This window comes from Perca fluviatilis, chromosome 20 (assembly GCF_010015445.1).
Source record: "Perca fluviatilis chromosome 20, GENO_Pfluv_1.0, whole genome shotgun sequence".
Classification (NCBI taxonomy): Eukaryota; Metazoa; Chordata; class Actinopteri; order Perciformes; family Percidae; genus Perca; species Perca fluviatilis.
The window spans coordinates 26,172,303-26,185,447 of record NC_053131.1 but is presented as its reverse complement, the minus strand read 5'-3'; the positions used below and the strand labels follow the sequence as shown (position 1 = coordinate 26,185,447).

At 39.7% G+C, this 13,145-nt stretch overlaps 1 protein-coding gene across 3 annotated transcripts in view; it reads left to right on the top strand.

Annotated features, from left to right (window-relative positions):
* The window catches only part of lrfn5a (leucine rich repeat and fibronectin type III domain containing 5a), a 128,992-nt gene that overhangs the window by 51,232 nt on the left and 64,615 nt on the right, over positions 1-13,145 (top strand). For all 3 annotated transcript variants that reach the window (XM_039786772.1, XM_039786770.1, XM_039786771.1), the window contains one exon: positions 4,680-4,790. The gene's annotated coding sequence lies outside the window, so the exon portion shown is untranslated. The remainder of the gene's footprint in view (positions 1-4,679; positions 4,791-13,145) is intronic.

Genomic DNA, 13,145 nt, shown 5'->3' with positions numbered 1-13,145 from the left:
CTACATTATAGAGAATGAGTTAAATGCTTTTTCTTTTTATAGTGTCTCTGTTAATATGTGAGATGCACCACCATATGTCTTAATTATTTGATTTGTTAGTTTGCAGTGGCACTTGGTAACTGTTATGAAACTGTACAGTACTTAACAAACATTATTTTTAAACCAAAATCAGACATTATTCCAAAAAAACATTGCAGTGCACTGTTGTTTTATCTAATACTAAAGTGTATCCAAACAGAAATCAAAAGAAAACGGCTTGTTTATATCAATATTCAGTTTTTTTTATTCAGGCGCCAACACGTAGGCCTTCAGCGACTTGTTTGTACATCTGTTCCACAGGTGAATTTGGTAAATATCACATAAGCACAGATCACAAACTCTGCATGTTGTCTCATCTAGGAAAACTGGTTACCTGTGGTATTTACAATGCTGCATTATTTATTCTAGCCCCTGTTTGGCTGAAGGAAAAGACAATAGAGCAGAATGGAGTGCAGCTACTCTGAAGCTTCTGGCAAGCTCAGAGGGGCCTTCGAAGAACTTTAAAATATGACCACTACTAATATTGCCTAATATGAATCAGTTCATTGCAGGTTCCCTTGTAGTTTTCTGATGGATAGTGCAATATTTACAAAAGTCTACTAAATTCTGCTACTGTTTTCTATTGATAAGCTTTGGAATGAATAGAAGGCGCAGTCATGAATTCCCACTTTACAGTACTGGATAGAACAGAAAGCTTAAGCTGTGAATATGCAGTGCAGTGCTGTACACAGACAGACAATTGCAAACACACACACATACATACATACATAGAGATGCTGTTCTCCTCCTGCTTACTGACCTGTTTCAATAATTCAGAAGAGTGACTTGCTTGCTGGCTGGCAATGGGCTCTATCCATGGCCTCGGTCAACCGTTAAACACAAACACTCCAACACACACCCACTCATACAAGCGTAGTGTTTGTTATGCTTGACAGTTTTGCATCTATGCAGCTATATGCACCAAATGAGCTGCAGAGATTTTAGGATATGACTTGTTTCGCATCCATATCTGTGTATGTTTTTATACATATATATGTTTTAACCTTTATTTATCCAGATTGAGAACAATTTCTGATTTGCAACAACAACCTGTCACATTCACACAGTTACACATTCATACCTGGAAGCTGCCGGTACAACCACAGTCTGATCTGCTGGCCACTGAGCAGCTCCACTGGAGCGGTTGGGGTTCAGGGTCTTGCTCAAGGGCACCTCAGTGGTGGTAATGAGGGAGGGACAAGCGCTGCTCTTTCACTTTTCCCCACCCAGATTTCATCCTGCGGATTGAACCGGCGACCTCCCGGTCCCAAGCTCGCTTCCTTAACCACCACTGCCCAATGTATGCGTGTCTACTGTGTGTTGCATTGATTGGCGTATGCATTCGGAATCCAATGCCCCATATATTGCAATGTTGATTGCTAATGGTGTTAGCTAATGGCAGCTAATGGACCGTGTGCATGCTTGAGTGAGAGATCTGTTTTGCATTCCTTATAGTGTGTGTATGTGGTTGAGTGTCTGTGTTCCAGGTGTACAGGCATGACAGCTTTTACTGTTTTATGACTGAAATGAAAAATCAAAGTGCTTTCCACGCAAACAACCCACGCACCTGGGTAAACATTGATATTAAATTATACTATAGCCACTTTTTTAAGAATAGAAGATAATGAAATGCTGTTTAGTGACATACTCCGTATAACCAGATTTAAGCTGTAGAAGTACCAGCGTGGCTAATGCTAGTTGGCCCATGAGAAAGTCATGTTAGTGTCTTGACTTAAAACACTTTAAATGTAATTTCTTGGAATAATAACACAAATGCTCCTTTCCTCACAGATTGCTGTAGTAAAGCGAAAAACAAAAACATGGTGCCATTTGGTAAGATATGTGCTACCATGCACCTTGTTTTACACTGTCAAATCTGTATAACCCTGTGCATGATATCATGCTGCGATAATTGGGTGACACACATCCTTGATTTTGACAGCATGAAACATAAATTTATGATGCCAGTAGAGTCCTACTATCATAGTAAAGAATAAACAAGCTGTAATTCCTGCGGCTGCGCAGCCTAGTTTTAGCTTTTTTTATAGTTTGGAGTTAGATAAGATATTTAATTATTGAAAGTGATTATTTTTAGGAGACATTTGTCTGTAGACAGAATGGTGATTGTTGTTTCATGTGGGGATCCTTTAAAGCTTTCATCATCATCAGGAACCCATGTTGAGTGAAGTTACTGTGGCATGTCACCCCAGGTTCCAGTGCTCATTAAAGGATACATGCACTCTTGCGAAGTCCAGACCAAAACCAAAACAAAGTAAAATGTAGTCTCATCTTGGGGATGCAGGCTCATTAGACGGCATGAATGTTCTTTAACCATTGGGAATCTACAAGAAACGGAGCATTGACCCACAGTTTATGTAATGATTATCTGGTGCAGCTTTAATGCTTTGTGCTGTTATGGATTTCATCAAAGTGAAAGTGCAGCTGCTGCTGCAATTGTCGGATTAGTGAAGCACAAGTTTAATGGTGGCTCGCTCAAGACCTCTGTGGATACAAAAGCTTTTTTTATTTATAAAGGTAGACATACAACTAGTATAGTTCAAGCACAGAGAGGTGAGATACAGTCAATGAGATTAGGTTTGTCTCTTAGTGTCTGTAAATAGCTGCCGCAACAAAGTATGGTGTGGAGTTACATAATGGCCTTGGACTAGTTTCTGCTGCGCAGGCAAATTTGTTTCCACTTTGTGTTTGTTATCGTGCTTCTTTCAGGGTCATATTGAGGGCGGAACATCAGTTAAAATCTTGAAGTAGTTCATAAATAAACACATTTGGAGAAGGATAATTAATTTATAAAAACAATCAATCATTCAGTAATGTGTGCTATTTGGCTGCAAGGCATGTTAACAAAAATAAAAGTTAGGTTGCTGAATTCACGGTATACAGTAGGTGCCTATCTCTGTTCCCAGTGCCCGGCTGATGTGAAGCTCATGGCCTTGCATGCAGTACAGGGTGTGGTCCTGCATATTAACACCAGTCAATCGCTTTTGCTACTCTTGGCAGATTTGCTGACAAAGAGGCTCTATTTTACCACCGTATAATTTTAGTTATGGCTTTTGCGTTTTGCCAAGGTCATATTCAGAGAAGGGGAATTAATAAATCACAGATCTTATCCATCATTCAGTTCATGCCATCTATCTATCTATCTATCTATCTATCTATCTATCTATCTATCTATCTATCTATCTATCTATCTATCTATCTATCTATCTACTGTGGCCATCTATCCGGTATTTTAAAGTTGTGTTGTCTAATAAGTCCAATAATTCAAAGGTTTTAAAATTAATTTAATGGTATCACAATGATAAATAATGTTTGATAACAATCCAATGGACAGATAGAGGAGAGGTACACATTCTGCACGCGATAAAATGGAGTGTATGTGTTTGTGCTGCTCAAGGCAGATTTCATTATTGGCTGACTGTGATAACTCTTTGTGTTTGTGTGTGTGTGTGTGTGTGTGTGTGTGATCCTGCTGAAACTAGACACCACCACACTATTGATGTGAGAGCAATTTCTAACTCTCCTCTGCATCTATCTTCATCCTCTTCTGTCTTTCTCTTTTTTTTACTTTCACATTCATCTCCCTTTTCCTCTTTCTCTACGTCCCTCCATCCTCCTGCTTTTTTTGGTAACATCCCTCCCTGTCTTCAGGTCCCCCCTCCCCCTTCTCTCACCGTTACCATCCCCATGCTTCCTCTCTTCAGTCCTGTCCTAGTCACCCTCCCTTCCACTTTACTCTTTGCCCTCATTCTTTTCCTCCTTGCCTCATTTTGATCATCCTTCCCTCCTTTCCTCCCTCCCTCCCTCCCTCCCTCCCTCCATCCATCCTGCTGGCTCAGCTGGTATAGAAGCAGCCTTTGTTTCAGCTGTGTCCTCTATCCTTTGAAGGAGAAAAGCTGAAAAATAAAACATAAGGGAGGGAGGGATATTAGGAAGACATGAAGCATGGACAGGGTAGGAGAGGAGAGAAATCTGAATGGGAAAATAGGATAAAAAAACAAAAGATGGGTGAGAGGATGAATAGAAACAGGTGGAAGGGAAAAGGGGAAAAGAGCAGAAGGATGAAGGAAGGAAGAAGGATATCTTTAGATCAATGGCAAGTGTTGTTCAAGGCATTGACATCCAGTAGCAACAGCATGCGAGGCCTTTGTGTGTGCATGTGTGTGTGTGTGTGTGTGTGTGTGTGTGTGTGTGTGTGTGTGTGTGTGTGTGTGTGTGTGTGTTTGGGGGGAGGAGATGGGGGTTGGTCACATGTGCTCGCACCTCCACTTGGTTCAATGGTGCACAGTTGCAGTGCTTTTGTTCTCAGTTAAAGGCCAACCAAGCAGTTGATTAATAATTAGCTGCTTTGAACACAGTCAGTGCCAGAGAACCCTGTACAGCTTGTACCCTGTACCGTGCTGTAAGCAAGTTAAAAAATAAAAAGGATAAGTACTACAAATATACTATAAATGTTACAGGTTGTGGTGTGGAGACACAGAAGGTGATTCACATCGTCAAAAGTCTTTTTTTATTTTTTATTAATTATTTATTTCTGAATCATATATTGAATACCTATTTTTCCTCTGTTTCCTGTTCTATAGTGAGTGAAACCAGAAAGAAGATTTTGGACGTTTACCCTCATCCATGATGTTATAGCCGTGATAACATGTGAATCCTGAAGAAGAGTGTTATCCGCTTTTACATCTCTGAAGGTAAGGTACTTTTTTGGGTGGGATTTTTAATGGAGTTACCTGAAGGTGTGTAGTTTGACACTGATTTGCTTTCTCACTGAGAGTTAGATTAGAAGATTGATACCACTCTCAAGTCTGTACGCTAATGCTAGCTGCTTCGCATCTGTTTCCAGTTCTTATGCTACACTTGTGCTGTGGAGGCTTGTTATAAAAGTTTGTTCCTCCTGGGACTAAACTCTTCCATACTGAGATTTACGGTAATGGAGGACAGACTAGCCTCTTTTTCTTGGTAGCAGAACCTGGGCTCTGACGCTGTTTAGCAGAGTCTGATTCACAGTAGTCAAGGAAGACAGGCTACATCTGGGTCAAAGCAGCAGATTTTTGATTTGTCACCTGGGTGACAGGCTAGCTTAGTTTGTAGTTAAGCCTAGTTCACACGGCAGGATAATTAGGCCGATTTTAGCCCTGATTCACCCCTTCCGACAATCTTAAGGATGCTCCGATTATCGTAAAATAATCTGATCAGATATTCCTGCCGTGTGTTGTGTGTTCTTACTGCTCTCGTCTGCTCGGAAGGACGTCGGGACCGCTCCGATCTCAAATCGGGGATATCCAACATGTTTGATTTTTTTGGCCCGATTTTTCCTCGTGTGTGGTGTCCCCCGGGGACAAACAATAACTACATCCACAACTGCAGTACACCAGAGTACATGGAAACGTATATACAAACGTTTATTTCAACGGTTAGTAATCTGTGTAGTACGTAACGACATTTCTATGAGAAAAAACAACAACTCACCTCCATATCATGATGTAGCAAGTATAGTCCATGCTCGCGTTGTCTCCACTTCTTTGACCATCGCCTTTTCTTTTGATAACATTTTTGTTAAAAACTAACTACAAACTATCGCCACTGCATCCTCTCATAGACAGTAGCGTTATACAAGTCCGCCATGATTGTTTACTCTGAAGTCACGTATGATCTCATTGGGATTTTGCGAGATTTCCCGTCTCACCTGGGAATGCTCGGGAGTCAAATCGGTTCGTGTGTGATGTGTTGATTTTGCCGTAGTGTACAACATTGTAACTGCACCAAAACTGTTAGACCCGTGATTTTTACGGCGCCCGCGTGTGGGGTCTCTGGAGGGTTGGAGAAATGGGAAATCGGCCGACAATTTTAAAATCGTCCCGTGTGAATCAGGCTTTAGTGTAGTGGAAACCTGACTAGTGTTATTTAGTCCTCTGTGAGTTTGCCGTGGAAATTGGACTAACCGTGTTTTGCCCTGTAGTGGAAACCAGGCTGGACATGTCATTGAAACCCAGGTTGTGTCAGGCTCTGCTGTGGATATCAAGCTGGCCCACTTTAGTAAGAACCAGACAGGCTTGAGGTCGGACCAATGGCATGATGGCTCTTCCTTTTTATTAAGACATCTTCACATGTGTCTCATTCTCACCTACTTTTTTCTTCCACCCTTCCTTTCTCATCATCTCTTATCTCCTCACTAATGTTCTCCAGGCGGGAGTATGGTAGCGTGTCATCTTCATATAGGCTTTCTCTGCCAGGAATCCACCTCTAACCCTCTTACCCCCTGAGACTCTGCTGCTGATCTGCTCTCTCTCTCTCTCTCTCTCTCTCTCTCTCTCTCTCTCTCTCTCTCTCTCTCTTTTCCCTAGCCTGTTCTCCCTTTTCCTTTCTTTACCTGGCTGTTAGATCTACACTTCTATCCTCGATACATCCCTTTGGGATGTAGCTGACTGCTGAACTCAGCTAGAAAGAGGCAGGAGGAAGGGAAGGGGGAGAAAGTGGGGAGAGAGAGGGGGGGATTAGAATGTACTGGGTGGGCAAATGAAGAGAGAGTCAAAACTTAGGGATGTCAATAATTAACCGTTTAAGTGTTAACCGACAATACTATTTTTGACCGATTCATACTATCAGTTAAACAGCCAAAAAACTATATTATAAAAAAAGTGATTTAAAAAGGGTTGACAAAAAAGGCTATACAATATATTCCTTAACCGCTAGTTAACAGGCTAGTAGGGGTGTGCAACAAAATCGATTCACATTCGTATCACACCTGTACCGTTTTATTTTATTTTTTTATTTATTTTGTTTTTCGTTTTGTATACTATTGTCCTGAAATGAGTTTAGCTCGCCATTCCCATAGATGGCGCTGCGTCAAATTCACACTGACACCTGGGCACTTGTTATAATCAAAAGAAGAACGAGTGCATCAGAAATAGTTTAGTCGGCCTTAACAATGGCAAACCTCACAGAAAGAATTATTCAACCTGCTCCATCCTCATTGAAGGCGAGAGTTTGGGCACATTTCAGCTTTTATAACCTCGAGGGGAAGACGGAACTTGATTGGAATCATGCTATATGCAGGCTTTGCAAAGCGAAAGTTAAGTATTTTGGAAACACCACAAACTTGAGAACTCACATGGTACGCCATCACCCAGAGATTAACATTAAAGACGTGGACGAACAACAACCTAAAGTACCTAACATGCCAGTAAACCAAAGCGCTCTCTTTCAATGCTCTAAACTCCCACCGAACTCTGAACGAAAAGCTCTTTTAATTTAACAGTTTTATTTTATACGTGAATTAAATGTATTTGAAAGCTGGCCAAAGCTTGGTGCAGTTTTTAGCTGCAAAAGGATTTATTTTTGTATGAAGACATATAAAGTAATATCAGTTTATAAGTTTCTTTTCTTTTAAATTGTATTTCTACTGCAATCACATGGGAAAAGGAACTACATTTACATACTGTGAATCATTTTTTAATCGAAAATCGATTTTGAATCGAATCTTGAGCCTAAAAATCGATATTGAATCGAATCGTGACATTGTTTTTTGAAACGTGCACCCCTACTGGCTCGTGCTAACTTTGCAATAGCCAGTTGTGTTTAAAGCATTTTTTTCTGCTAAATTCATGGCTCTCTGCTGGACAGTGCTCACAGGTGGATGTGGTGGAGACGGACAGCTGCAGACTTAGATTTATCTCTCTATCTATCTATCTATCTATCTATCTATCTATCTATCTATCTATCTATCTATCTATCTATCTATCTATCTATCTATCTATTAATGTGAAATGTGAATTATTACTTAATCTGTAATCTTTGTATCTTTTCAACCTTAGCACTACGTACCCCAGTGGGTTAATTCAAGCAGAAATGGAGGATGAGATACACAGTATGTGTATGTGTGTGTGGGCTATACATTGTAACATCACCTCAGGCACATGCGAATTCCACTGTGACCATCACAAATCTCACACGTATGCATATAACCGGTGTCTGCTTAGACATAATCATAGCTAGAGGTGGAAGATTCTCACATCACATTAGCCAGGGCTCATGGGTTGGACGAATGCATGCATTTGTGTCAGAGTTAATTTTGGAAAGTGATTTTCACATATATATGTGTGTGTGTGTGTGTGTGTGTGTGTGTGTGTGTCTGTGTGTGTGGGTGGGTAAGTGGGTGGGTGCGTGTTTGTGTTTCTGTCCACCTGTCTTCTCTTTCTTTTCAGCACCTTTCAATCATCCTTCCTTGTGAATGTGCAGACACACTGAGGGTTAGAGAGGGCTCAGGTTGCTTAAGGGAGAGAGAGTAGAGAGGGAGTGAGAGATGCAGAGACAGACAGGAGAGAGATGAGAGATCAAACAGCAGCCTCTGTTTGTTTTATCTTTTTTTAATGAACAAAGTGCCACACATATAAATGCTTTGGAGTTCACTCAGAGGCCTATACGCCAATGGGGGGATTCAACCCGCAACCCTCCAGCTTCTGAGAGCAACTTTAATTAATGCTCTCTTTAGAGCTGGATCACCCTTGTCTGTGTGTGTGTGTGTGTGTGTGTGTGTGTGTGTGTGTGTGTGTGTGTGTGTGTGTGTGTGTGTGTGTGTGTGTGTGTGTGTGTGTGCTGAAGCCCTTAACTGCTCAGCAAAACAGATCAAAGTCAAGTCTCCCTCTGTCCCTTACTCACTTTGATGAATGGAGGCCTGGATGGATGGATGGAGGAAAGGGAGAACGGATCAAAAGGGACAAGATGGAGAGAGGGATGAATGAATGACTGAAAGTACAAGGAGTTCAGAATGGATTGACGGATGTCGGCAAAGAGTACGTGAAGTGGAAGTAGATGAATGAAAGAGTGGTTGGATGGGTTTGACCTTTCCATCACCCTCTTCACAGTTGGCCCTATAAGGTGCAGATTAACTCACAATTTCTCTCTCTTTTCTCTTTCGCCCCTTCTTCACTATTTCAAATCTTCCAGAGAACCATCACTTTCTTCTCTTTCCTCTAATCCTTTTTTTTTATATTTTCCCTCTCTGATTCTCCTGTTTCTCCCCTTCTTCCTTCCACCTACCATATTTATTTTTCATTTTGCGCTCGCCTTTTGTTCCTTAAAATATAAAATCGAAGTCCCACATTTCTTCGCTTCATATCTTCATTCCTGTATTTTGTTTCCCCTCATTTTCATATTTCTTGATCACATCTTATCTTTCTTCTCCTCTTGAATCCTCTCTCATCTCCTGCTTTCCTCCATTTGTTTGTTTGTGTGTTCGTGTGTGTGTGTGTGTGTGTGTGTGTGTGTGTGTGTGTGTGTGTGTGTGTGTGTGCGCGGATGATAATCTTACCAGGCTCTGTGTGTGTGTGTGTGTGTGTGTGTGTGTGTGTGTGTGTGTGTGTGTGTGTGTGTGTATGTGAGAGTGTTTGCTCTCTCTCCCAGACAGTTGAAAGCATGCCTGGATCCCTCCGGGGAGTTTGGCAGCTGAGACCTGCCGAGGGCCAGCCAGGCCTTAGTCACCAAGCTAACCTTTTCCCCCTGCTTTGCCTCTGGCCCTGTGGGGTAACAGGTGTGAGGAAGGGTGGGGAGAGCAGTCACCCCTGCTCTCTGGAGAGGAGAGGTAAAAGGGAAGAAAGCAAGGGGAAGAAGATAATTCATACATGAGAGGAAATGCAAATACTTAAGACACACACCCCAAGGTATTCAGTTAGTCATGCTTAAAACTCTCTCTACCTCTTTTGGGTTTATGTGCAGTTGTTAGTCATGCTGAACACTTCCAAAGGGCTATTTTCTTTCTCATTGTTTTCCCTTGGTCAGCAGCAGCAGACACGCTTACACACCACTCCCAGCATGACACAGATACCGCATATAAGATGCACAAAAGAATACAGATGCAATTTGATATGGCATTAGATGTGTGCGATGCATTATAAGAAAATTACTTGAAACTAAAATATATATATATATAAAAACAGTTCACTCGTGATTTGCGCATAAGTTAAATGTTAGACTTTTAACATTGTTTAATGACATTGTACAGTTGACCAGGCAGCTAAGAAACAAAATAGTCTATTTAAACCAATGTCACAGTATTTTTTTTTAAAGAGTTGGTGCAGAATAGTTACAGTACATTTGCTAAAACTTAAAATGATAAGAAAAAACAAGACATCAGAAGATAAAAAAATAAATAAAATACAAGACATGAAAAACATGGCAACTCAGCCATGTCCAACACCAATACACATTTTAATAGACTATTTATACTGGAAAGAAAATAGCTTTTTTCTCTCAAAAACCTTTCATAAGCCCCTTCAGCCATAAAGTACATGGCACATTCTCTAGGAAGGACTCCATACAGGGAATCCGGATATGTATAAGTAGGTAGATGCTGATTTGCCAGTAGCAAAAACTAACTCATTATCAAGGTCACCCTGAAAAGTGTCTTTTATTTTTTTGGACTTCTTAGAATTTTTAAAAAAGATTTACTGATCCTAGAACACTAAAAATTAGACAAACAAACTTAAACAGACACCGCTGCTCATTTTCGTCTTGTTTCTTCTGTATTAGGGCAGTTTCTTCTTGTTTATTTAATTGAAATCCAGTAGTATTTCACAAAGAATGCCCTTCAGGATTTAGTTATCTTTTATATTGTAAGTGAGTTTCTGTCTCTATGACTACCTCATCACATCGCACAAAGTCATATTGTTTCTGACTTCCTCTCTAAAATTCTCGGCTGTTCTCTCCATCTCTCTGTTTTCCTCTCACCGTAGGCAGCGCAGGAAATGGAGTGTGTAAAACAGGATGTGAGGGTAGCCATACTTGTTTATTTTATACTAAAAGCCCACAGCCTGGCTAGAAACCAGTGATGCATGACAAAAATGGACAGAGACAGTGAGGATAGGGACACAGACAGAGGCTGGTTCTGTTTTCACTCTGTGGTTGTCATGCTCGTGAAGACATGTTGAGTTACAAAAGGTTACAGAAAATGTAATTACTCCAGTACTGCCAGTTAAATTTAGACAAAATGTGTACAGAAATCAAACAGTGAAGGGGAGCATAATTACATAAACATAGATGCAGAGAAGCAGATGAGTTAATTCAACTAAATTATATAATTACCCTCAACAGATGCATGTTTTGAGTTTAAGTTAAGGTTAAAGTCAAAAGTTAATCTATGATGTAATCTAATTGAGTTGTTAACTGATTTTATATCAGTTATATATTGCTATGTATTAAATTGGCCTTTTTATATCCCACAACTTGCGAGGTGATATTATCCATCATAATTGACATTGTCTTCGAAGAATACAGTATTCTACTTTTAATTGTGATTACACCCATCCCTGCACTTATGATAATTCCTGCTGCCCTCTGATTTTTTTTATGTATTGAATAGCAGGTGAAATTACACTCTCTGCCTGAGTGAGTTCATTTGTAGAATACTGTGGATATAGTGTTTGGTAATGGCAAAATACAGTAGGTTATGTTGTAATGGTACAAACTAGATTCATGGATGTGTAAAGAGCTAGACATCCTTTTCAAAATGTATGATTCACTGTATGGCAATTATTAGTTTAGAAATATATGTGAGCAAAGAAAGGCAAAAAATGTAATCAGCGGAACTGTAATTCAATTCAATCACTGCTATATATATATATATATACACATATATATATATATATATATATATATATATATACACATATACAGTTGAAATGATGCAAAAACCCGTATGGCAGGGAAAACCCTGGCAGAAAGACAAAATGTAAACACAGTATTTGTGTTTATTTTACCAGCAGAACTCAACTATATAGTGCACTCTTGTAACTTGTATGATTCAGAATACAGTTCCCCCACAGAGTCTGTGAGGTTTATAGAGATTACATGTTGAACTCTTTACTGTCTATGAGCCAGCACATTTCAAAGAAAGACTTCGTCAAAGTTTATCTTATCTCCCCAGTCACCTCTGCTTCTTCTTCCTTCTTCTCAGCCTCCATCTGTCTTTCTATTTCTGTCTCTAACATTCCAACTTTACTTCCCTCTGCTTCTCTCTGCGTCACATCCATCACTTTGTCTTCTCTGTTTTCTCCACCTGTCTGACAATATGCTGCTGGTGATGATGCGAGTACATGCATATCTATTAGGTCTGGAAAGATTAATCGTTTTCAAATCGAAATCGAGACTTGAAAGAATCCATTTACATAATCGTGAAGACCGCGATTAATTGAATATGCAATAGTTAACATTTTTTATTCCTCTTTTTATTATTATATTTACCGTTTTTTCATAAGATGAATACTGGAATAATGTCACATACCACAGACATGTCCTATTTTCAGTGGATTTTTCATTTATTTTCTACTAATTTATTTAACATGATTGTAGAAGGTCCCATATGAAGATGCTGCTATTGAACTGAGACATATCAGAAATTTCAGTTTACAGGAAACTACTAATATTTATTTTATTGTAATTATTTTTATTATTATTATAACTTTAGCATCTGTGATGAATGTTGTGTGTTTGACAGTTCAATGTCCCATGGTCATTAAAAGAAAAACACGTATTGCTGTCAATTCATATTTATTCTCTCTATTCTCATCCTTGCATAAACATTTAGAGCAGTTTTGATGGTGTCTCATGTTATAATGCTCCATTACATGTTTATCTGTTACACATTGAATATTGAACTTCAGCTAAAAAAAAAAAAAAAAAACGCAAATCAAATCGTATTCACAATATCTGGCAGAAAAACTGCAAGTAGACTTGTTCCTCATTCAGCCCTAATATCCATCTTTATCAGCGTTGCAACCTTAAGTGACTCAGCTGCAGCTGGTACACGCTAATGTTTTTGTGTGCTGTACGAGTATTTTGGATGTTTGCTGAATACACAGACACATTGCTTTGGGTGAATTTGTATTACTCAGCCATAAGAGGAATGTGTTGGATATACTCCCTGTTGTGCTTTTTAATTTAGCCGTTTCATTAATGCACACCAAACTCTCCACATTTGTGTTCCCACAGCTGCCCTCATTTCCCTTTTAAAACCGATGTATTCAGTCAGACAGCTTGCAGATGCTATTCTT